This window comes from Rattus norvegicus, chromosome 1 (assembly GCF_036323735.1).
Source record: "Rattus norvegicus strain BN/NHsdMcwi chromosome 1, GRCr8, whole genome shotgun sequence".
Taxonomy (NCBI): Eukaryota; Metazoa; Chordata; class Mammalia; order Rodentia; family Muridae; genus Rattus; species Rattus norvegicus.
The window spans coordinates 267138295-267163233 of NC_086019.1; the positions used below are offsets into that span (position 1 = coordinate 267138295).

A 24939-nucleotide genomic window follows, 5' to 3' on the forward strand; every position below is an offset into this window, starting at 1 on the left:
GATCATCAAATCAATAACAGGGCTGTGCCATCTGCCTTCGCCTTGCTCCCCATCATAATGAAAAATGGCTCCTTAAGTGTTCAGAGAGGTGATTAGTTCTGAAGGCCGAGCCATAATGGGAGAGGCTTAGTTACATTTGTATTCAAAACTTTACTGGCAAAATGGAAAGGAAACTGTTGTCCGTATTAATAGATACATAAAATGTATGGATGGGGTAATTTTGTATTACTCTATTTATGCATTATATTATATAACTGCCCAATCCCAGAGCTGGGAAGGACAACGAAATGGCATCTGGCTCCACAGCTGTCCAGAATCATCGTGGACAGACGGTTTCTAAAGGCGTCCCCTGAAAAGCATGCTGGTCACTTCCAGGACCGACCGAGTGATTCTCTCACTGGACAGCCCTACTGCAATCTGATCCCATTTTCTTTTGTTCCCTATCTTCTTGTCCTTGTCCCTCCAAAAATAGGGAGCAGCTGATGGTCCGCTCTAGCTAACCTACCACGTGTCACAGAGCCACTTCCAAATCTCCTCCGTCCTCTGTGCGGCCCAGTTCCCGAGTCTGGCCTTTCATCTTTGCTCAGGCCCATCTTCCTTCTGACCTGTGCTGACCCTCAGACCTCTTCGAGTTCCCCAGATGTCACTGGCTCAAGACTGTGTTGGGACTCGAGATGTGGTTCCTCTCTCTGCTGGTACGACAAGGAAACTGCCACTCCCTGAAGAAATTTCCTCAGAGACAGAGGACCTCTTGGCTTTGCCCACGTGTTATTTTCTTGGTTTCTGGCCCCTCTTTTTAGAGCCAACTGCCCTGCCGCCAGCTGCCTTCCCACTCAGAGTTCAGGGCTCTCCTCTGTCCTCCCTGACATTTCTGACCTTTCCCACTTTGTGCTAATGTTTGCATTTCTTCTTGTACCAGAAGGGGGAGTAATTTGTTTCCATCAGTTCCTCTGATGTCAAGCACATGCTGTCCTCATTGCAGTTCTTGATGAAAATGTGCCAGTATGGTTATTTAGAGAGAGGTTATCTGCCTCCTGGTGCTGGTTTCCAAAGAAAATTTAAACACACCACACACACACACACACACACACACACACACACACACACACATGCATGCATGTACACATGCACACACACATGCATGCACGCACAAACACACGCATGAATGCACGTGCGCACACACACACACACACACACCCCACACGGTATGAGTCTACCTAATTGCCTGTGTGCCCCTATTACTTTCCACCAAGAGAAGGCCTCCTCATCTGGGGCCCACAGCCTCAGAGGTGGTTCCTCCCCGAGAGCCTTGTCTCCATCTCAACCATCCACACTCATAGCTTTGTCTTCTTTCACTCACTGCTATAACATTTTCGTCCCGCCCCAGTGAGCTAAGGGCGTCGTCCTATCCGTATCTGCTGTGGTAAATGATGCCTAGAGCAATAGAGGGTCGGTGTGCTGCCCAATTCTTTTCCTCCTTTGTCTTGCTCACCTGTGCCTGTTGGTGCTGACCCCCGGAATCCACTTCCTAAGCTGGCTGTGAATCATACTCTCTGTCTCCGAGTCTGGTCTCTGACGTGGAACTAAAACTCCATTGAGGTGAACCGAGTCCTCTGTCTGTCCCCCAAGTCTCGTTAGCCACTTGCAGTGTGCTCTTCTGTGTTTAAAACCTTTCTTTGGGTTTCTCTTCATGCAGAAATATATGCTGTGATGGTTTGTCATCTGTAAGATCCTTGGTTTTCTTGAAATTTTCTAATATTTTTCCTAAAAATGTATGTTCTACACTCTTCTGTTACCTTAGGTTTTCGAATAGGATCAGAGGCAATTGCGTGTGTGTGTGTGTGTGTGTGTGTGTGTGTGTGTGTGTGTGATGTGCACGTGTATCTGTGTCTGTGTGTGTGTATATGTGTATGTGTATCTGTGTGTCTGTGGTGTGGTGTATACATGCATGTATATACATGTGTGTGTGCATGCATGTTTGTGTGTCTGCAAGTGTGGGGTGTGTGATGTTTGCACATGTATGTGTGTGTGTGGTATGTGCACGTGTATTCGTGCCTGCATGTGTGTGTGTATCTGTGTGTGTGTGGTGTGTGGTGTGTGCACATGTATGTCTGTGTGTCTGTCTGTGTGTGTGTGCATGTGTGTCCATGTGTGCATATATGTGTATGGCATAGAAATGAATCTCAAGACTTCCTTCCATTCAGCCATCATTTACAGCTTCTTCTGATTTGGCTTGACTCCCTAAATTCTGAATCTTTCTTTGGGTATTTCAAGGCAGATGTTTGCAAACATCTTTGAATGTCTCTGTTTTAAACATTATCTGCTATTGCCTTTGCGGTTGTATCTAAAACCACGTCGCTCTCCCTACGTCTGTCTCATGCTGGGCAGAGTCCATCCCCTCAGCAGGTCACTGCTCCCTGTCTTATGGCCTTGGCCAGCACTCCAGAGTCTTCTCCTTTTCGAGGCCTCCTGGTTAGCTCCCGTCTTAGTAGAGAACGCAGACTGTATCATGGCTCCCCAGCCTGTGCATCCGAGCTTCTCCCCACTCTCCTCTCTCAGAAACCCCAACCGTTCGGAGGTGCTTGTTCTCACCTATCATGTTGGTGAAAATTACAAAGGATGACAGCATACTGCAGGCGAGACAACATCTGTCCGCACACTGAAGGGGATTTGGCAGCGCCTGACAAAACTACGCACCCACTCTAACTCCTACAAATTCACCCTGAAACACACTTCCAGCAGTATGAACTATACATAAGCAGTTTTCATAAACAAAAACATTAAGTACAACTCAGATAACAATGCTCATGCAAACACCTGAGCGAGGAGATCCCGGGCATTTAAAACTATAGCCTAGTGTGTTCATGGGGGAGTAAAGAACATGGACAGGAATGGTAACTCACAAGCAGCATTTAGGCAGGAGGGTTACCGTGAGTTTGAGGGCATCCTGGGTTACATACATAGTCAGTCCCAGGACAACCTGGGTTACAGAGTGAGTCCCTGTTTCAAAAGAGAGAGAAAACATAGGATGATCTATGTTTACAAAAGAGAAGAACCAGAAAGTAAGGGCTGGCAAGATGGCTTCTTCACTACAAGTTCTTGATGCAGGAGCTTGAGGTCTGACTACAGCCCAGGCATCCATGTACAAAACCAGGCACAGGACATGCAAATGCAATCAGCTCTGTGGAAGTGGATGTAGGAGGTTCCTGGGGATCCCCTGGCCACCCAAGGCCATCCTAGCTAAATTGGTGAGCTCAAAGTTCAATGAAAGATCTAACCTAAAAAAATAATAATAAGGCACAGACAATGTTTGAGAGAGACACCAAACACACACGTGCAGACCCTCATACAAACACATGTGCCTACACACAAGCTTCAAACAAAGTATATAGACACACACACACACACACACACACACACACACACACACACACTCACTCACTAAAATAAACCAGAAATTAATGAGACTGTTTCCCTGCAAGAAAGGCATGGAGAGGGAGTATACAAAGGCGCCACTCAAAGGTGAGGAGATGGAGCTGGGAGAGACGGAGAGATGGGTATGAGGGAAGATGGGACCGAGGAACCCTTTGAATATGCTTTTGATTATGTATAACTTTTACTCTCAAACACAACTAGTAAATACGTAAATAATAGCAGGATAAGGGAGAACCAAAAATTAGTTTAAAGGATACAAATTGAGACTACATTATTACAAATGAGCAATTTTCCATTGCAGCCTAAAGAACTTCAGAAAAATGATTATGTTGGGTGTAAGGCCAGAAGTGACAGGCAAGTTATGCCATGCGGACATAAGTGCCATGGCTTATTCGGACGGACGCATGGGTTTGCAGTCCTGAGGCTGCTTCATGCTGGGCTGGGTCTGAACACAGTAAATACATCATGGTCATGAGAGTTGGGTTTCTCACACTAGAGAAAAAATACATAAGGAAAAAATAAGGATTATAATGACGCCTACATACTGGATTGCACAAGGGTCACTGTGGACTCATGCATAGCCTGGTGTGTATAGATGCATACAGAAGAACACGCATGTTGGTGTGCCTGTTTCTAACCTCTTGCCTAGGGAAGGACTAGGAGGTGGTGCCTCGGCAGTGATGAATAAATTTGATCCTCATATCTTGGTTTCTTAAAACTATTCTCTAACAAAAGAAACGATGGGTTTGGAATTAAATGATTGGTTCCAAGATTTAAAGGGGGGAAATGCAAGATGAACGAAAAGCAAGATGTACTAAAGTTATCTTCCACTTCTCAGAAGTAAGTAAGTGCTCAGTGCGAAGAAGACCCAGTGAAGGACACAGGTCACACTGAACAAACAGCCAGTGACAAAATCCAGACAAACAGGTGTCCCTCCATTGCTCCTCAGAGTAAACCAAGTCCACCCAAACAGAGTCAGAGAGGGAAGCAAGTCATTCTTACAGCCCTCGGGGAGGAGTGCCCAAGGAGGAGGCAGGAGAGTCGCCATTAGACAAAATTACAGTAGTAGTTGTTAAGCGCGGGAACTACTGCTGGCATATAAAGCCGCACAAAACTGTTAGTGGCACTCTGTGCAGGCTGGGAGCATTCTTCAGCAAGACTTGCAGTTGACTGCAAAGGGAAAAGCTGTCAGTGCCTGCTAGAGAAACTGCACCCGTGGCCTTACCCAAATGATCCCAGTTAACATTAAGACCATAGTAAGACACACATCATTCGTCATCAGACAACAGCTCTGCGGAATTCCTGTGAAATGCATAACCAGTGTAACTCAGGGAAAAGACAAAGAAAATACAAAATGATGAGCGGCTGTTAAAAAAAATATTTTAAAAGTGTGACCAAAGCTTTGCCAATGTGCCTTCTAGGTGGTCCCAGCAGGGAGTTCTGAATCTCAGAGGTCTGATCATGTGCCGAAAGCCTGGGGAAGGGGGTTGAAAGGAAAGGCAAAGAGCTCTGCGTGCTTCAGGATTCTGTGTCTGAGATTGTCTCAGAGAGTGAAGGGTATTTCTTTTCCACTGGGTGCTCTCCAGAGGTCCATCTGCAGGTTACAGGATGAACTTATTTTCCCACAGCAACCACATTTGTTGTATGACATGGTTCCTGGGTCAGCCCTCTAAAGCGTACTTAACCTTGAACTCTGTGCGTTTACCTGTGTTCATCCGCCAATCCTGCTGTGTCCCGGAACATAAGCAATAGTCCAACTGGAAGTCGCCGCAACCGGAAGCTGGAGGGGTTGCTTTCCTGGCTCTGAGGCCTTATTGTAGAATGTGGACTCAGCAAGCCGCAGAGCTGATGTTCAAGTCAGGTCTTTCAATGGGCTGATTTGTCTACACTCCTGAAGGAGCCCTATCTGGCTAGAGACTGAAAAGGAGCGGCCCTATGGTGCCTGGCTCGGCTGTCGCGCCCTCCGCGGTTTGTAACCGGCTTCTTGGACTGCCCGCTTGCCTTTTCTTTATTGACAGGAGCACCTTTTTCTCTCACTAGAACTGTTAGAATATTTGTTATGAATAACTCTACCTTGCACCTCTAAATCATATTGGATAGATAAATCAAAAAGTATAAGAGCGAGTATTCTAAAAGCTTAAAACACTATTCTTACTGAACCGTGATACAATTACAAAGTAGGACCGTATTCTTATTAATTTTTATTTGAAAGCGTTTAAAATAGCCAAGCGTGCCAAGACCATGTTATGGCACCATGCAGCTCTTCCTTACCGGGTGGCTATAAGTAATGCAGATGTGAGCACAGGGTATTGTTGTAAGGACGGGCCTTCCGATTGAATGCCGTTTCTGTTGTGACTGGTGGACCTGGTGTGGGCTAAGTGTCCAGTTCACACAGAGACCAGGACCACAAATGAACAGTGCCCCTCACCAAGTTCTCACTGCGAGGAGATCAGACAACTGATTCCTACCCTGCTCCTGCTGAACCTCAGCAGTGACCCCCGGAGAGCTGTGTGGATTGGGAACACGGGAGGGTCCAGATCTCACAAGCAGTTACCAGCCACACAACAGGAAAAACCAGTCTGAAGGTTTCTGGTTTCTCTAAAGTTTGTGGCTGCAGTCGCTGTCCTCTGGTGCGTTCCTGACCAGGAAGGAGTAAATAGACCAGAGAACTGCAAGAGGAAAAAGCGCTTACAGGAAATGTGTTAGGCTTGCATCTAATCTGCCCTGTTTTAGGATTTAAAAGGACAGAGCAAACCAGAGAGCCAGTGGGGATTTTTGAACGTGACTCAGAGATCAAACATGACTCTTTTTTTTCGTCCCAGAACACTTCACACTCAAACCCCAGGCTTCGCTGTTGCTGGTGCGTGTCTGACACAGCCCTGTAATTGGTAAATTTACATCATGTTTGTCGCCAGCAGATTAGGAAGACACAGGCGTCCATCCGATCCAGGAAATCCCCAGAATCCCAGTCTTGTTCAGACTAATTGGTCCAATCGATAAAATGTTAATTAGAAAATAAATCCAAACCTTTAGCTTAGTAACTTTGATGGATGTAAACCTCTTTCTGAAATCCCCATGCATTCACAAGGTTAAAAAAGAAAAAAAAATTCTTTTCCTCTAAAAACCTATGAGTGTAAAATGTGAGAATCACCAGGAATTTTCATTGAAAATATCAGCCAGTTTATTAAAATGTATTCAGTTGCTGCAGATCCCTAAAATCACGGTTCACATCTGCAGCACACCATTTATTTATGTCATCTCTGACGGAAGAGAGTGGTGGGACACAGCATCAAAGCCTCCTTACTGGAAGGAGCTGGAACCTTGGGATGCTTTCCCGGTGAGCTGGTCCTTTCTTCTTTTCCTGGGGCAGCATCATTAGCATAACAGCATCAGACAAGGGAGAGTCTGACCCTTGTTCAGACCCCCAGCTTACAAAGCTTTCTTCTCCACAGGTTTGAGACTGCCTGGGTTCTCACAGTGAAAGCTCCCAGGTCTTAATTCCCTTTTAGTATTTGGAAAGTCGCTGCTACATGATATGGTTTCACGTGCTAGAATGTTCGTATTGGATTGGTTACTCAAGGCTGCTGCCTTGGGAGGTTGGGAGATTAAATGTACTAGGGTGATTAGTATGTACAGATAGAGGATGACTCTAGACCCCTTGAGCTTTTCCCAGCCAAATACCTAGTCCTCACCACTCTACCCCACAGCCGACTCTCATCTGACTTAGGTACCAATTCCCTTCCCTATTAAAGTTCTCCTGCTGAGGTAACCAGTGATGACCACACCTGTTAATGTGTAGTATGGCGAGCCTTCACTCTGCGCCATCAGTAGTCGTCAGTGTCTCTCTGTCTCTCTGACTAAACCGTGAGCAACACTGAAGAAGCAAGCAGAGGGCGGTCTTTCATTACCACAGCAGTATCATTCCCCCGGGGCTTTGGGAAATGAATGAATGACTGGGACAGGGGAAAGGCTGAAAGGATTTGCACAAGTAAATGTGAGACTATCGCCCTAGCTCTAACTCAGAGGACTTTAGGTCGTGCAGCACCATGACCGTCAGCTGGGGTAATGTATATAGAAACAGTCACAGATGATCTGATTCTCTGCTCAGCCGTTGGCTGGGATTCCAGGCATCTGGGGGAAAGGACTAGGAGCCACTGTCAGTGAGAAACGTGTCCTTGTGTGTGCAGCTGTGAGCACACGTGTGCACATGCATGTGGTGGGGAGGCTGCGAAGGAAGGCTGCATTTCTCTTCTGCTGCTGCACACTGCCACTTCCCCCCACGCCACCCCCACTTTCCTGGAAGTTCATGGATATTTATACGTGATTGGCTGATTTTCTGATGAAAACTTAATGTATAGTTCTTTAACGTTTTTTGGGGGAAAAAAAGATAAAGCAAACATCTTAGAGCCTGGAAATATCCACCAAAAAAGTTCCATTTCTTTCCAGGATTCCCGATATATTTAGGTTACTTTTATATAAATGGCATCATTTCTAATTTCTTCATTTTCAACAAATGTTATATAATGAGTCATTAAATATTCTTCAGAAAAAATTCTAGAAACATCATTTTAATGACTGCATAATATTGCATTTTATGGATGTATCATAAATGTCTTATTATCCTTTCTTCTCAGATATTTATGTCTTCTCAGGCCTCTTATTATAAACAATGCTGTGGTGAGTCCCGAATAAAGCGTCCTCTTCCTCAGAGACTTGGGCCACATCTCTAGCTGTGAAGTTAGTTCCTGTGCACACATAGTACATTGCCACGTTTTCAATACACATTGCTAAATTGCACTTCAGGAAAGGTTTATCAATTTATTTGCCAATTTATCTGAGGTGTTGTAAATGGCGTGGAAGACAGGCGTAAAGCATAGCCACAGCCCCTTTCCGTGTCCCCTTACTGTGGGACAGAAGGGTATGGTTCTTCTGAAATCAAGGAGCCAATCACAAGTGACTAATCGCAGGCCCTCGAACTCCGCAGGCCAGATGCCTGGCAGAGACCTAGATAAGAGGACAGAACAGCAGTCACCTGAGATAAAGGCCAGGCCGCACTTCACTTCGGCACAGGGAGGACCTGGCAGCCAAGTCTCCCAGCACACGTGCTTACCTCTGGAATGTGTTTACCTCTGGAATGTGTAGTCTTCCTATCAGGGGACACAGGACATTCTGAGAGTGGTCAGTGGCTGTCTGACCCCACCCCCTGGTGCATTGCTTCCTTTGTGCCTCCACTCCACCCCACAATCACTTGAGTAACCATGCTCTAGGGCACAGAACACCACCCTTGTGTTCCCCATGACCCGGCCAGCCCATCTGATTTGATTACTGATCCTATCGTGAGTATCTTTGTACATGAGTCAAGCTTTTATGTAAGACAGTAAAATATCAAAATGCTTAAAAGCAGGGGCTCTGGAGCCAGGAAGTCTGAGCTCAATCTCTAACTCTGCCGTTTCGTAACTGGAGGATCTTGGGCAGGTCACTAGATCTCTCTGGCTTTGTCTTCTCGTCTGCAGAGTGGATAGACTTGCCGTGCAGCTATGCTAGGACTTACGTAGTGAGTACTGCAGAATGCCTTGTCATTTTTTCAAATTACTAAAAATTAGATTCAACAGAGGGGTGAGCATCGGGTGGTGAGAATACCGTAAAGCACCTGCCGGGGTTCTGGGGATAAAAAGAAAATTGCTCCAACCTGACTGGGTTCATCAGAATAGTTTAGTTATGTTGTGGGGAAATATGTATATAACTTCTGGCTCTTCTAGAAATATATGAAAGCAATATGTTATACAGAAGACAAGGGCCATTGGTGTCTCTATCCCTTCAGATATGCCCAGGGCATTAGGAAAGAAATGGTTTGCTTTACCACCAATATTAAAAGCAATGTAACCCCGCATTCTGGCCACGGTGAGAAGTGTCCTAAGTTAACACTTAAAACCCGTAGAACTTTCCCGTAATCTCACAGCCCAGAGACAGTAGTGACAGTGCATCAAAGGCTCATTTACATCCTGAGTGCCACCGCTTAGGTCTACACTTTGTCCTGGGTTCACCCTGGTCAGGTCTCCCTGGTGGGTGAGGCTGTTGGCTGGTTACAGAAATGTGAAACCGAATTCTACTGAATGTTCCAAGCAAACAGCCTTGCTGCACGGACACCAAGAAGCTCTCTGAACAAGCAGGAAGCGCTTGACCAGCAGAAGTGGCCTTGGACCTCAGTGTCTGAAGTCTGGGCTCTCGTGGATAATTGGAATCCATAATCTTCCAAGGGGCTGTAATTGAATATTTGGAAGTCTGTATGAAAATAATCAACTAAGTCAGAGTAAACACAGCTAGACCAAACAGTGTACGTCTTCAAAAGGAGCAGCCTAATTAAAAAGATGTATCGTCCTTCCTGGTTGCTGCCGTCCTTGTTGTTTTTAGTATTATGCCACTGGGAAATGCAACTGTTTCTGAGCAAATAATTTAAACCCCCATGCTGGGGCTTAAGCGTCATCCCCTCCCCTCTCTCTTAGTGCTCATTCAGGGATAAAGCCGTGCGAATTCTTCAGACACCAATCAGATTTATCATCCTGTGCCTTTTGATGACATACATCTGTTTATCTGAGAAGCCATTAAAGACTTATTGAGTTACAGAGTTTGGAGAAAATTGGCTTATCATCTATGGTTAAATTCAATTCCTGCATCTGCCGTCTTTTCGGCATATGTGGTGTATTCTGAAATTACCCTGACTTGCAGACCCGCCGCACAAGAATCACCCGCTTCCCAGCCTTTTCATGCCAGCTCCTGGAGAATTTCTAATGCATGAGCAATTTGTAGTCCCGGAAAATGTTGACGGAGAGATGTCAGTGCTTTCTCTTGTTAAAAGTTCAGAACCTAATGGGGACCGTGCCAGCTCGCAGGGCACATTCGGAAATGGGCTCTGCTCAGTCCGGAGCCTGTTGGTATTTAGACAAGCTCACTCAAAGAAAAATCCAGCTCTGGGTCACAAAAGGCAGAACCGTGTTAATCGTAAGATAAAGATACATTAATATCAACTCAAGATTCAAACAGACAAAGTGATAGCTCATCACAAACCGAGTTAAATGAGCACCAGCAGGTGAGCTGAGAAGACAGAGCAGCCAGTCTTACTGGGGAGACTAGCCAGGACCTTAGGCTTATCTCATGGGTGGAGCAGCCTGAGAGATGCTAAAAGCCCTGTTTCCGGAGCTGGCTGCGGAGGCAATGCCTGTGTGGCAAGAACTAATTGAAAAAAAGTGAGTATTTGCAGTTTCCTGTAGATATTGTTACACCCTGACTGCAGGAACCCCAGAGAAAGCAACAGTAAACCAGCAGCTTCCTCACTTCGCCAGTTTTCCTAGCATTTGTCAAATAAATAGTGACAAACCCAGAGTAAAACATTTCCTTGGTTTGCATATGTAAATCAGGCTGGAATTCTGGGAAGCCTAGACTTGGTAGGAATTTTCTGGTTACAACCTAGCTGCTCCTCCTGAAGTCTAGCCGTGAACACCGTTTACCGGCCATTTATAGAACATCCTTCTGCTTGCATTTAACTGGCTTCCATTGCTTTCCCCTTTGGGAGATAAGTGCCCTGAGATAGGAGACAATACCCTGTAACAGCAAGCATCATCAACTGAAGCCTGGGTGCCTGATACGGCTGGCTTCAGAGTGATATTCCGTCCTCTTGCTTGGCTGTAACCTTCACACAGCCTTGGCGTGCACTGTCAGCAATGCACTGTTGTGTGAATCATGGGCAATGCCACAAGCAGAGAGAAAGCCACTGCCAAGGCGAGAATGACCAGGGTCCAAGACATAGACCCCAAAGCACCAGAGGGCAGGAGAGTCTCCTGGGTGTGTTTCCCATCCCACTGGATTCCTCTGCAAGATAAATGGGAGGGAGTAGGGTTGAAAACCAGCCAAGCCTTCCTTCCAGGTCAGGAGCCACACGCTCAGTGATGTGAGAACTAAGCTCTTTCCTCCTGTGCACCCACCCCCGCCCATCAACCACACCCTCTCGGGCTCTCAGCCCTGAGCCGCTGTGAAGAAACAAGTCATTCATTTCATCCAGGCGTCATGGCAACACGTAGGCAAACACTTTCTTAGACTTTTGCCCTCGGATAGCTTCGGACATTTTCTTGCTCAGTAGTTTGGTCTGTCATCTGCCCTGCTAAGCATTCTGAGTTTTTGTTATCAGTGGCCCTTCCTTCTCCTTGGTTGCTACCGGCCCTGAAGAATAAGGGAAGCAAAAGGGAGGTCGGGGGGATCTGCTTCAGCGAGACAGCTGCACCTTAGCTGGGGTAAACAAGGGCTGTATATATAGATAGTGGGGAGCAGGTGGGGATTCCCAGGGTGGATGTACAGTACTGGCTAGCATGGGAATGGTTATCCGGAGAGAGGAAGGTGAACCTGTACTCTGGCCATAGGCTGACTTTCTTCAGATTTGGGGGTGGGGGTATTACAGAAGGGAAGGGTTGATTGGTCATGACACACTACCTAATTATTAGACTTGGTAAGGGTTTAGCAGAACTTATGTGCTGAATCATGCAGCACCTGCAGGAAACTCTGTGCAGGGTCCTCCTCTAGATAAGATCAGGCATCTGTGCTCAGAGACACTCTCCAAGCAAGGTCAGGCAGAGAAGATGAAGCCCCTCTAAGAAAAGGAGTCCTCCATTTTGCGCAGAGCTCAGAGAGCTGATCCTGACATGGTGGACCAGCCTTAATAGCAGAATCTTTCAACACTTTATCAAAACGTCAGAGGGGTGGGTACACACAGAAATATGTGAACATTTTGTTTAATGATTGTGTTAATTTTAGTTTTATGTAAGAAAAACATTAGAGGATTTTCAATAATTTCATGATCAATTAAGGGTATTAAGTCAGATGCAAACTGGCTTCCAGGCTGGCTAATAATTCACTTCTGTGGACCACAGAGTGTTACCAGAGCAACAGTGTGCGGGGATAACATATGACATAGCATTGCCTCAGGGCTGACATGGCACAGCTCTTCCGTCCTCCATAGATGTCCCCTGTGCCAATTCAGTGCCCCTTACAGAGGTAGATGCCAAAGCTCTCTCCCAAGGTGACTTCAAAGGATCTGTTGATCTACTGTGATTTATGATGTTGATGACACCCTCTTGACCCTACATCATGGCTTCCTTAGAAGGCAGAGTCTAGGTGTAGAGGAACCTTGCTTCTGTGGCCTAAGCACTTCCAAGCTTACAGGAACCCCATGACTGCCCTGTACCATTGTAAATCTATGCTCCCATATCTTTCAACATCGGGAGAGCCTGTCTCATGCAAGGAGACTCTTTCCCTAGTGTCCTTGAACCTTTGTCTTTCTTGGGTTGCCATTTGGTACTGACTAGGGAAGTTGAGAATATATTGTTAATCCTTAGATACATCTTGAGAGAGCATTTCCCAAATATCAGGCACTGTTGAAGAAGGAAATCAGCCATCAAAACTCTTCAGGAGCACAGAGGAATTGCTGCTATTAAGGAAAGTGCAGTTCTCCATGTTGACAATAAGTGAATCTCCTGTCTCTGATACGAGAGGAAGAGAAGAACGTGGGCTTTTTTTTTTTTTTTTTGACTGATATGCCAGACCTGTCCAGCATCCGAGCAGAGCATCCTGAATGAGAGAAGATACTGAGATATTGAGAAGGCCTTCACTACCAGGGGTTTAATGGAATCCAATGCAAACCACGATATTATGGATTTTGAGCTGAGACGTGAGATAAAATTTAGTTTTAAGAAAATAAGATTTGCATTATATCATGAACAGGGCTATCAGTGGAAGAAAAGAATCAGTAGAGATCAGCTATGAACACTGCAGAGCAATCTAAGAGAATAATGTTCTAGACACAAAGAGCATCCAGGGGGTTTGCAAAAAGGGTTAGTAAGACTGTGACAGAGCCAAATAAAGGTGACTAGTAAATTCCTGTATCCCCATGTCTGTGTACCACAGCATCAGTGCCAGTGGAGGCCAGAAAAGGAAATCAGACCCCGTGGAACTGGAGTTACACAAGTCATTATATGTGTGGTTGCTGGGAATCTAACCCAGGTCCTTTGGAAGAGCATCCAGTTCTCTTAACAACTAAGCCATCTCTCTAGCCTCTAATAGCAATGTTCTTAGTACAACTTGACTTGAGAACTCTTCTATAGTTGAATTTTTTGGATGTTGTATTAGTCAGGGTTTCTATACCTGCACAAACATTGTGACAAAGAAGCAAGTTGGGGAGGAAAGGGTTTATTCAGCTTACACTTCCACATTGCTGTTCATCACCAAAGGAAGTCAGGACTGGAACTCAAGCAGGTCAGGAAGCAGGAGCCATGGAAGGATGTTTCTTACTGGCTTGCTTTCCCTGGCTTGCTCAGCTTGCTTTCTTCTAGAACCCAAGACCACCAGCCCAGGTACGGCACCAAACCCAATGGGCTGGGTCCTCCCACCTTGACCACTTGTTGAGAAAATGCCTTACAGCTGGGTCTCAAGAAGGCATTTCTACAACTGAGGCTCCCTTTCTGTGATAACTCCAGCCTGTGTTGAGTTGACACACAAAACTAGCCAGTACAGATGAAGGTTTATATGTAGCCTTGGCTGGCTTGGAACTCACTACGTAGTCCAAACTGACTTGAAATTCACTATGTAGTCCAGGCTGGCTTTGAAGTCACAGAGATCCACCTGTCTAGGCCACCATACTGCTAGGAATAAAGGCATATGCCACCATGTCCAGCCCCAGTTGAAAAAAAAAATGAACAATCTGCTGGAATTACCCTGAAGATCAGCACTTGGCATTAACTTATTCTGGGAGATGAGAGGAGAGAGGATTAAGTTCAGGGTCACGTTTTCCAAAAGAAATCCCAAACCAAGATATAAGTCCTGAAGAAGGAGGCAGTATACAGCAACGCTAGGAGTTGGTGACCTAAGCAGAGCTCATTCATGTTCCCAATGTGAGCATTGCCTAGACGTGTCAAGCACGTGTGCCGTACTAAAGGTTTGCTTAGAACATTATCTTCATTTATACATAGCACCAGCCATGTGCTGCTGACCAGTGTACAAAGCTTGCCTGGACCTGCCCTTTTGGAGGATAGGGCCCTGTGCAGAAGATTTGAAGTCCAAACAGAAATTAACCAGGCCAAGACTAATTTGAAGATATTGTCTAGAGAGTGAGGCAGATTTATAGAGACCCTGGGGTTGGTTGATGGCATTCCAGAGACATGGTAGGACCTGAACCTCAAGTTTCTTGTGTTCCTTGGCAAAACTGATTCCCTGAGTCAGCAGCCTGGACAAAGCCAGCCTCTTAAGACTTGAGGGCTTGGGTAGGAAAAGATCCAGTGAGAGAGACCATTTAAAAGGGCCAGCACTGGGCATCTTGCAGTTGGGAGTAAGAATTTGGCATACATTTTCGGAAAAGGTTGAGATGGAAAGAGATTCAAGTATCAAGTATTCTCTGCACACAGGGCATGTAAGGTCAGCTAAGTGGGAAACGCCAGAAGGTCAGAGCTTCGAGTCTTCAGTGGGAGGAGCACAAATCCCTTGCTCCCTGGGCATTCTACCCTGGGGAAATACAGCTTTTCTCAGGTTCAGTGCTTACCTTGCATAATAGGAATATGACCATCTACCCCTTGGGAAAGAACCAGAGGACGTGATGTTTATGGAGTGTTTAATTCTGCACCTGGCAAGAAGTGTGTGCTCATCCCTTGAGTGCCATATTCTGTTTTGTCCATCTTTGTCTGGGCAGTAGATACCAGGATACCCACATTCCCAATGAATACAGGACTTCCACAACTACCACTTCCTGTGCTGTTCAGAAGCTCGCGCCTCTGCCGATGTTTGCTCGGTTAGTAATTGGTTTTTGCGGTTACAGTTCTCTGAAGTGAAACCTCCATGTCGGGGATAAGGAGACTGCGCTGTAGACAGAGAAATGTGGCAAACGAATGCATACAGCAGAGTCAGAGATCTGACAGTGATGTGCACAATTAATTAATTGCTAAGATAATGCACACTTGGAATAATTTTAAAGTGTTTTCGTAATTTGCTTCTTTAAGTGGCAGTAAATTAAATTCTAGCCTTTGCTCTCTGAGTGTTCTTTTAGCCATAAGTCTACTGTGTTTTAATTAGAAAACTCTCTGACAGTTCCAGGAAAGGAAACATTTTTTCTCTGTTTAAAACATTTCTACCACTTCAGCTAAACAATTTATCTAGAATGATTTTTTTCTTTAAAAGGAATAGTAGACAATTAGAAAGAGAGTACAGTAAATTTTCTGCCTTGTGAATCTGAGCCAAGAGTCACACAACTTCCGTGCTCTATAAGCAATTGCAAACTGAAATGAGTAACTGGTGTATCATAATAGACTCTTCTCTGAGAAGCCATCACCGTAGAATGTATTTCCGGGCTCTTAGAAGCCGGAGAACAAAATTGAAGGGAGAGGATCTGTGTAGCTAAGAGTCAGGTTACACTGGGGACATGACTCTCAGTAGAACCGAAGCCACATTGTTGCTTTAACTAGCAATGGAGACAGCACTGTGTTACAATGTATCCTATCCCCATCCCCTGAAAAATCTGTAGCCAATACACATGGCTGGAGATGAGCCAGCCTGTTAACCTCCCTGAGTCTAAAGAGATGACTGTAGAAATCACAGGGAGAAGTGTATAGATCTTCTTAGACCAAAGGCATTTAAGAGATGGTGAAACTTCACCTTTAGAGAATGAGAGTGAGTGGACTCGATTCAGATACCCCAGCATGTGCTTATGGATGGATGTATATAGTCATGAGCCCAGAAAAGGAGAGTGATAATGAGCTAGCAAAAGTCAGCAGCTATATGTCAGCAGAGGGTTACTATCTCACATATGTAAAGAGCTGAACAAATCAAACAAGCAAAAAGCAAAGCTGATGATCGATAAACGTAATGAGCCGAAGAGACGGACAGCTCTCAAAAGAAGAAACTTGCTGCCCAATAAATACTTCTTAAAGTATTCAGCATTCTTAGCCACCATGGAAATGCAAATTATAACTACTTTGAGATTCTATCTCAAGAAAAAAACTGGTGAGGACGTTGGGGGCGAGGAACTTTTAGCCACTGCTGCTAGGAGTGTAAACTAGCACAGCCATGTGAAATGCACACAGAGGCTTCTTCAAGAAGTAAACTAAAACTATGTGGCCCAGCCACACCACCCCAGGCACAGCACACACCAGAAGGCTCTGTCTTAGCACAAAGAGGCCTGCGCACGTGTTCCTGCTGCCCTGTTCAAGTAACAAAGGAATGGGTGGAATCAGCCTAGATAGTCATCAACAGATGAATGGATGGTGAGCATGTGGTGTACACACACACACACACACACATACACACAGAGAGAGAGAAAGAGAGAGGAATTTTATTCATTTATAAAGAAAAATAAAATCATAGAATCATCAAGAAAATGGTAATAATTATTATATTAAATGAAGTGACCTAGACTCAGACAGTGCCACGTGTTCTCTCTTGCTTACGGATCTCAGCTTTAATTTTGTATATGTGGGTGTGAGTATGGGTGTAAGCCATGAAATACAAAGGAACCCCAAGATGGGGAGGGGCTTTAGGAAGGAGGGGGACCCTGGAGCATGACAGTGGGGGATGTTGAGGGCATGGAGGCGAGTGGGACATGGGAGGACGGATTAGGAGAGGACAGACAAGGACAAATAATGAAAATACCAAAAACCCCATTCCTTTGCCTCCTAATTTTGAAAATAAACCAAATGGTCTGTAGTAAAAGGAGTTGACAGAGTGTGTTGAAGTCCACATACCCTCCTGATAATAACTGGATGAGATCATTTGAGCTGCGGGAACAAAAGTACTGTTTGGCAATATTTAAATCCTATTTAATATAAGCAGTAACCAAATTTTACACAGTTAACTTGAAGTACTTCAGCCAAGTGTGCATCTACACAAGTGCTATGTTGGCTTAACTTCTCTCTGGAGACTTGGAGATGTGTCTCCCTCGGCAGGTAGGAAGCATGTCTATTCATCCCTGTACTGAAAACGTCTTACTGATGTGAGTGTACTCAAAGCACTGTGCTAGGTACCAGGCCTACCTCAGGATGCTTGCCATCTAGAGTGGGGGACAGGCGGGGGTGAGATAGTTAGTGCAGAGGAGCCTTCCCTCCTACGTGGACCAGCTGCGACGGAAGTGCCACGGGGCCACACCTCCGTCAGGTGCTACAGATCTAGTTTGAAGACCATTTATGTGTAATTCTGGTGTGCAGAAGAAATGGAAGACCCTTGCTCTGCAAGAAAATGCCAAATCAATTTCAGGTCTTGCTTCATTCCGGCCCATAACATCTCTCTGTCTCTCTCTGTCTCTCTGTTTCTCTCTGTCTCTCTCTGTCTCTCTGTCTCTGTCTCTCTGTCTCTCTCTGTCTCTCTCTCTCTCTCATCTTAATCTTGAGAACAGCTTTATTAGTCTTTAAAAGAAAACCTGCCAGGGCAGGCAAGCTGTAAATCTCAGCTGCACATGGAGAACTGGAAGAGGAGGAGCCACGTTACTTTCAAAGGATCATGTGGGAGAGAGGACAGACTGCTCCCGAGGACAGTGAGAACGCCCAGAGTAATGGAGGGTGCATACTTGGGCTCTGGCTAGCATCAGAAAGAGACAAGAAGGGAGAAAATGGTATTCTGAGTCAGGACTCAGAAAGTGGCAGCCGTAACCAAACTCCAGGACAGCGCAGTGGGACTGCACACACTCGGTGGATGGGGGCAGGCAGAATTCTGATAAGGAAAAGTGCATCCTCTCATTTGAAGGGTCTCTCATCCCTCCTGTCTTTAGCACGGCTTAGGTGAATTCCTCCCCACTGATGGGAAGCACACCTTATAATTTTAAGATAGGGTCTCTTGCTGAAGACCAAGCAAGACTGGCTGGCCAGGGAGCTCCCAAAATCCCCCAGCCCCAAAGCACAAGGATGAGCCACCATGCCCACCCTCATACAGTTTTGGGATCCAAAACCCAGATTTTCACATTATACAACAATGACTTCACCAACTGAGTCACCTCCCTGCCCCACAGGACACTTCCTGCACCAGCATCACACCCGAACCTGGTGGGGAATTTCATCTCCCAACCCCTCAAGCAAACTGTGGTTCGGGAATGGCAAAGAGAGCAATTTCACCCGGACACTGAGCAGTGCTTACTCATGAACTCTGAGAATTCGCAGCAGCCGAGAAGAAGCTGTGATGATGGGAGGGGGATGTGATAGAACATTCTGGAAGTGAAGCTGGGAGTCAGGCGGGGCAGTAGGGGCCAGGGACACTTGCAGAAGCTTGAAATCACAACCCCTCCAGATGTTGAAAGTTAACACAGAGACGACAGCCAGTGAATGGGGACGTGAGGTAACAGTAGCCACAGGCAGGACCAACTGCTTCCTAGGAGACAGTCACCTCTCCCAAGTCTTTGAGTGCAGTGCTCACCTAGGCTTTCAGGGACGTCAGCCTGAGATAGATCTGTATATGGAAAGCTTTTGCGAGGACCCAGGGACCTGTGACAGTATTAGCCCAAGCCTAGCCAAGGAAAGCATATCCTCAGGAGAAAGTCAAGGGAATCCCAGCTGTGGTCATGGAGACCCGTGACAGAGAAGAGGCCCTCTCAGGGTCCAGGGGAACATAGCCGGTTGTAAAAACCCGACCAGCTGCCCATCCATCATTTCTTTGTTGGATTCTCCTCTTCTTAGCATGTGAGGGAGGGCATGCACATCATGCATGCGTGTGGAGGTCAAAGGGCAACTTTAGGGGATGGGTTCTCTTTGAGCACCTGTGTGTGGGTTCCAGGAATGCCGCTCAGATCTCCAGGCTTGCATAGCAAGTGCCTTCACCCTCTGTGGTGTCTCATCGGCCGCCATATTGGATGTTGTCCCAAGCATTGTATCAGCGTAGTTAAACCTTATCTCTCACGCATTCCCAGCCCAGCTTTCTGGCCTCCCAAATGCCCAGTTGGCTGCCTTCCTGGACCCAAGGGGAGGCCAAGGTCATCCGATTCACACATCTCCCTAGAAATGGTATCAGAGATCCCAAAAGGAGGTAGGTAGCTCGTCTTGAGTCACATGCTAGCTTTGACAGGACCTGCTTTGGAATGGGAAACTGAGGCATAAAGATGGGAAACAAGTTGTCACAAAGGGCATGATGGTGCCAGAGCTCCTTGGAAGAGGAAGTGGATCACAGTATCTCAGGGTGAGGGTTACTCTCTCATGGAAACTGAAAGCAGAGGCTCTGGGTGTATAGCTGTGAGGCCCCTGACCAAGGTATTTCCTGAGTCTCTGGACCCCTTGAGAGGTCCCCCCAGAGGTGACGGCTCACATGCTTGTGGGGCTGCCATTGGCCTCGGTTCTCCTCTTGTCTCTTCAGGGCTGCTGGCATCCACTCAAGACCTTCCTCACTTTGGGGCTCAAGGCAATGTATGCTTGCCCGCAGTCCCTGAGCCTGCCTCCTCCATCACCATACTACCCCGCCCACATTCATACTGAGCCTTCCGTCACCAAGGCCACCAGTAGCTCCCATTGCCTTTGAACAAATGTAGTACTCTTCCTCAGCTCAACAGTCACCCCTGTCCGGAATTCCTGCTCAGTGACTGGCTCTTCAGAACTTTTGCAGCACCCTGCTGGTAGCCCCTTGAGAGACAGTAACACAATGGTTGCTCCTTCCTGTGAGCGCCATAACTTCATTGTATAGCTTCCTCCCCCATACCTTTATTTCCTGACCTCTCTCTGACTTACCTGACCAACATTTTGACTAGCCCTGAACCTTTAAGTTCAGCCAAGCTCTAGTGTTGAGGAACCCACTTCTGATTTCTCAAAGACCGTCCCTGTGCTTCACAAAGTAAGAGGGCTGTCCTGGATGAAGCCCTACTGCAGACTGGCCACCTCAGATCTCTCTGCTGTGTCCATCTTATAAATGCAGCCAGGGGTTTGAAGGCTCTGTGCTGTCTCAGCCCTGGAGCTATCCGTGTGACCAGTCTGAAGGTCTTCCTTCCACATACATCTCACTGTCCTATCATTTATTGTTTGTCTCTAGATGTATGTCTGTCCTGACCTCCATGTTTGCCTCCGCTAGTTCACTCTCTAGAGTATCTCTCAAGTGCACAGCCACCCATTTTGTCACCGATGGATTCTGAGGGCTCATTCCTGACAAGACAAAGTTCGTTCTTCTTAACAGGTTGTATTATTTTCCCAGGCTCCCACCCTAATACTTCAATGACACCAAATATACCAAATATACCAGTACAAACATACCAAGGTCTTAGCACAGTTGGTAACCAGCAAGTGTCCCGCGATCAGTACTTAGCATTAATGAGCATGTGGATCCCAGCAGAGCTGGGCATGTGGTGCACACGGAGAGACAGGCCTAACAGAAAGCTATCCTTTTGTGCTCCCTGCCTCCTAGCAGGCACTGGTTAGTCTTGATCATTTCAAATGAGCCTTGTTACTTTAGCTCTGTCTGAACTCTCTGGGTCCAACTGTACACTGTCCATGTCCTCGCCCATAAAGCTCATACAGAAACCACACTGCTGCAATGGAGTATCTAGGACATAAGCCTACAGCTCTCCTTAATCACACATTCCCACTGTATGGAACAACAGATCTCGGTTAGGCTTTGTGCAGATGGAAGGAGGCACCTGTAGGCCCAGGACATTCTTCAAACTCATCTGAGAAGCATGCCCAGGAAAGAATCTCTTCATACTGTGGAGGGAGCTCACACTGACTGGGAACTCCAAGAGAGCATCTCAGACACACCTGTACTAGTGATGATGATGATGATGATGATGATCTCAGACACACCTGTACTAGTGATGATGATGATGATGATGATGATGATGATGATCTCAGACACACCTGTACTAGTGATGATGATGATGATGATGATCTCAGACACACCTGTACTAGTGATGATGATGATGATGATGATGATGATCTCAGACACACCTGTACTAGTGATGATGATGATGATGATGATGATCTCAGACACACCTGTATTAGTGATGATGATGATGATGATGACGACGACGACGACGACGATGATAAAAATATCTTCTCCTTTTTAAGCACGACCACTTTCAGAAGTTAGCAGGGAAATTCCACCTTTAGTCACCTCCCCCACACAACGAGGACTATACAGTCACCAAAGGGTTTATACGAGTGTTTACGACTATATAACATATAAGAGCTAATAGCTAAAAGTTTGAAATAACCCTAAACAGTCATTAAAAATATAATTGGTAACAATCGTATATCCCTTGTACACAATAATTGGCTAAATAAATTGTTGTTATAAATTGAACATCCATGAAGACAGACAAAGTAAGCCAGCCGCTGGAGGAGCACGGTAAGGTTGCACGAGGAATGTTTCTAAAGGTTGATTTTGTGTGTGTGTGTGTGTGTGTGTGTGTGTGTGAGAGAGAGAGAGAGAGAGACAGAGAGACAGAGACAGAGACAGAGAGAGAGAGACAGAGTATATAAGTGTGCACCATGTGCATGAAGGTGGCCGTAGAGGACAGAAAAGGGCATCAGATCCCTGAAGAGCTAGAGAGATGGGGGTTGAGAGCCTCCCGTTGTGGCTGCTAGAACCTGAACCTGGGTCCCCCGTAGGAGCAGCAAGCGCTCTCAACCACTGAAGGTCTCTCCAGCCCATGACTATAAGGAGAAAACGTATGAATGGTGCTAATGGTCTGCTTATTAACTGAACTTGAGGAGTAGAGATGTAGGGCATCCTGGTGCTGCAGGAAGAACTCTGACTTCAGAGAATGGTGTTGCTAAGGTTTGGACCTTCTGCCTGGATGAGGGCCTCCAACCTGTTCCACACACAGTGGGTCTGCTCAAGTCCTGGAGGGAGGGGACACTGCCAGTGAGCATGGAAAAACGACATCTGAGACGGCCTGGTATTGACTCCACTGAGTAGAAGGAGCCAAGTCGTTGATTCTGTAAACAAAATTCCAGGGAAGCTCTGCGTATAGACACATAGACTCTGGAACAGCAACAACATAGACTGCTGACAGCAATACTAGATGTAAAGCAAAGAAGAAACTCACTGTCACCGAGAGTCAGAGGACGCTCCAATGGGACCTTACCTGCACCGGGCTGTCTCAACCTTTGTCATTCCAGGAGGAAGCAGAAACAGGAATTTACCTCATTTCCTCTTGAGCTGGCTGGGTGTTTCTGAGGCACATATAAACAAATACTGTTTTCAAGCATGGGCGCTCCTACACACCAATTGGAGGGGTTTTATTCACCATGCAGAACTTTTAAGCTTCCTCTCAACATGGGCAGCGCAGAGAGCTCCACTAGCCGAAGCTCCAAGCTCCCGCGGCAGAGTCTCGACTGTCAGGAGAGTCTCTGCAAACAACAACAACTAAAAGCAGCATCACGGCGCTTCCCCTAATTACGTCTCTCTCTAAATATCTAATTATCGTTGAGAACAAATTGCACGTTACAGAGATAATATTATGGGGACTCGTTAATCTGCTGGGCTTGGGCTTTTGAATCCCTGTGTCGGTGCTGCAGCTGCTGGAGCAAAAAACGTTGCCACCTGGACTCTCCATCGCGATTTCATATTTAAATGCAAACTGCTGGAGACAGGTTCAGTTTGATGGGCTTGGCTTCTGAGGGTGTTTTGTATTTGGGGGACGCAGCTCAGAGGCAGGCTTTCCAAATCTCCCAGGTAGCCAGGAATAGTGAATAATTGAACATTTATAGGGACAGAATTGCTAGAGAACAACGGGGATAGAGCAATACCCGTAGGATGACAGTGAAATTGGCTTCTCTAATTATTCTTTCTTTATATCCTGGCACAAAGGTCTGCAGCTTCTTAAAAAGTCATATTCCTAGCTAACGACGTAGAGTTTCCTCAATAAACGCCGATCCAAAAGGTACACATTCCCAAAGATTACCTGATAATTGCACCTACAGTAATATGCTTAAAGCTAGTTAACATTCAGGCTTCACTTTAGAGAATAGAAATTACTGGGTACTTATCCTATAATTACATCTGTGTGTACTCTATTGTAATCCACAGCATTAGCTATATAATTAAGTGATGAGCAGCGACTGTACAAGTAGAGACCACACTTGTGTGTCTTATCCGATAAATAAACAAGTAAACAAATAAACAGGTTCAAAGAATCACATCTCACTAGACATCCCATTGTTCCCAAGGAGACTGTTGGCTGCATCGAGAATTTATAATATAACGCGAGCTCCTGAAGGGTGGAGATGCTGCCTTCCACCCCCAGAAGGCGTCCATCCTGGTTTGGCGCACACTAGGGCTGAGTTGTATTAAGCAAACCTTACTTTCCCCCCCTTCCTCGTGCACATCAGATAACAAATACTCCCAGGCATCTCACCGGGTAAGCTATTAAATCCAGTCGGTTTGTGTCGCACGCTTTGTGTTCAGATTCTTTAAAAAAGAAGTTTTTATCTGATCACAGCACAGATGAAAATGCGCCAGAGAAAGTCTATTAAATATTTCAAACTATTCAGAGAAACAATCAAAATCACGTATAATCTCACGGTGCTATTAACTCTTCGTCGTCTATAGTTGGAATCTCTTTTCCGATGTAACCTCACTGCACATATGCACACACACACCCATGTGATACCATATCTTTCTTCTTTACAGTATTGCATCATGAGCATTTCAGCCAAGTGTTTTCCATAATATGCATCGTAATGCTCATAGTTCCTAATAGTTTTGCTTGGTTTCTGTTTATTTATGTGTGTCTATTTATGTGCAGGTACACACATATTGATACATGCGTGTAAACGCCTGTCTACACATATGTATAGAGACCAGAGGACAGTCTCAGGTGTTGTTCCAAAGGAACTGCCCACCCTATATTTTGAAACAAGGTTTCTGTGACTTAGACCTCACTGAGCAGGCTAGGCCAGCTGGCCAGCAAATCCCAGAGATCTCGTCTCTACCTCCCCAGAATTGGGGTAAAAAGTGTGCCTGACTTCTACACAAGTGCGGGGAACCGGACTTGTGTCCTTATACTTTTACAACAGAACTTTCCCACTTGGGTCGTCTCCCCAGCCCTGTGGAGATCTGTCACTGCAATCATCGAATGACAGTCCTCTGAAAGAATATTTTCCTGAAAGCATCACAAAGATCATCCATTCCAAACAATGTTCTTAAATTACTCTATCCCCAGGATGATCTCATTCTTCTTGGAGAAGGAGGCTGGGTGAAGTTATGTCCTTAGCAGTTAAATCTGACGCCCACCTTGAACATTCATAAGACTGCTGTGACCTGATGCGTTGCAATGATCATTTTTGTCTATTTGATGGCTTTCTTGGTGTGTGTGTGTGTGTGTGTGTGTGTGTCTGTCTGTCTGTCTGTCTGTCTGTCTGTCTGTCTGTCTATGTCTAGTGTGTGCTGGTATGATGTGTATACTGTTAGTCTCTGTCAACTTGACACAAGCTAGAGTCATCAGAGAGGAGGGAGCCTCAACTGAGGAAACGCCTCTGAAAGATCCAACTGCAGGACTTTTTTCTAAATCAGTGA

At 45.9% G+C, this 24939-nt stretch overlaps 1 protein-coding gene and 1 long non-coding RNA gene across 5 annotated transcripts in view; both read left to right on the top strand.

The window, feature by feature from the left end:
- LOC134485261 (uncharacterized) overlaps positions 1 to 22544 on the top strand; it is a 33449-nt gene extending 10905 nt beyond the window's left edge. The window contains exon 2 of the long non-coding RNA XR_010063320.1: positions 473 to 22544. This is a non-coding gene — a long non-coding RNA (uncharacterized LOC134485261). The remainder of the gene's footprint in view (positions 1 to 472) is intronic.
- Atrnl1 (attractin like 1) overlaps positions 1 to 24939 on the top strand; it is a 540797-nt gene that overhangs the window by 462244 nt on the left and 53614 nt on the right. The window lies entirely within an intron of this gene.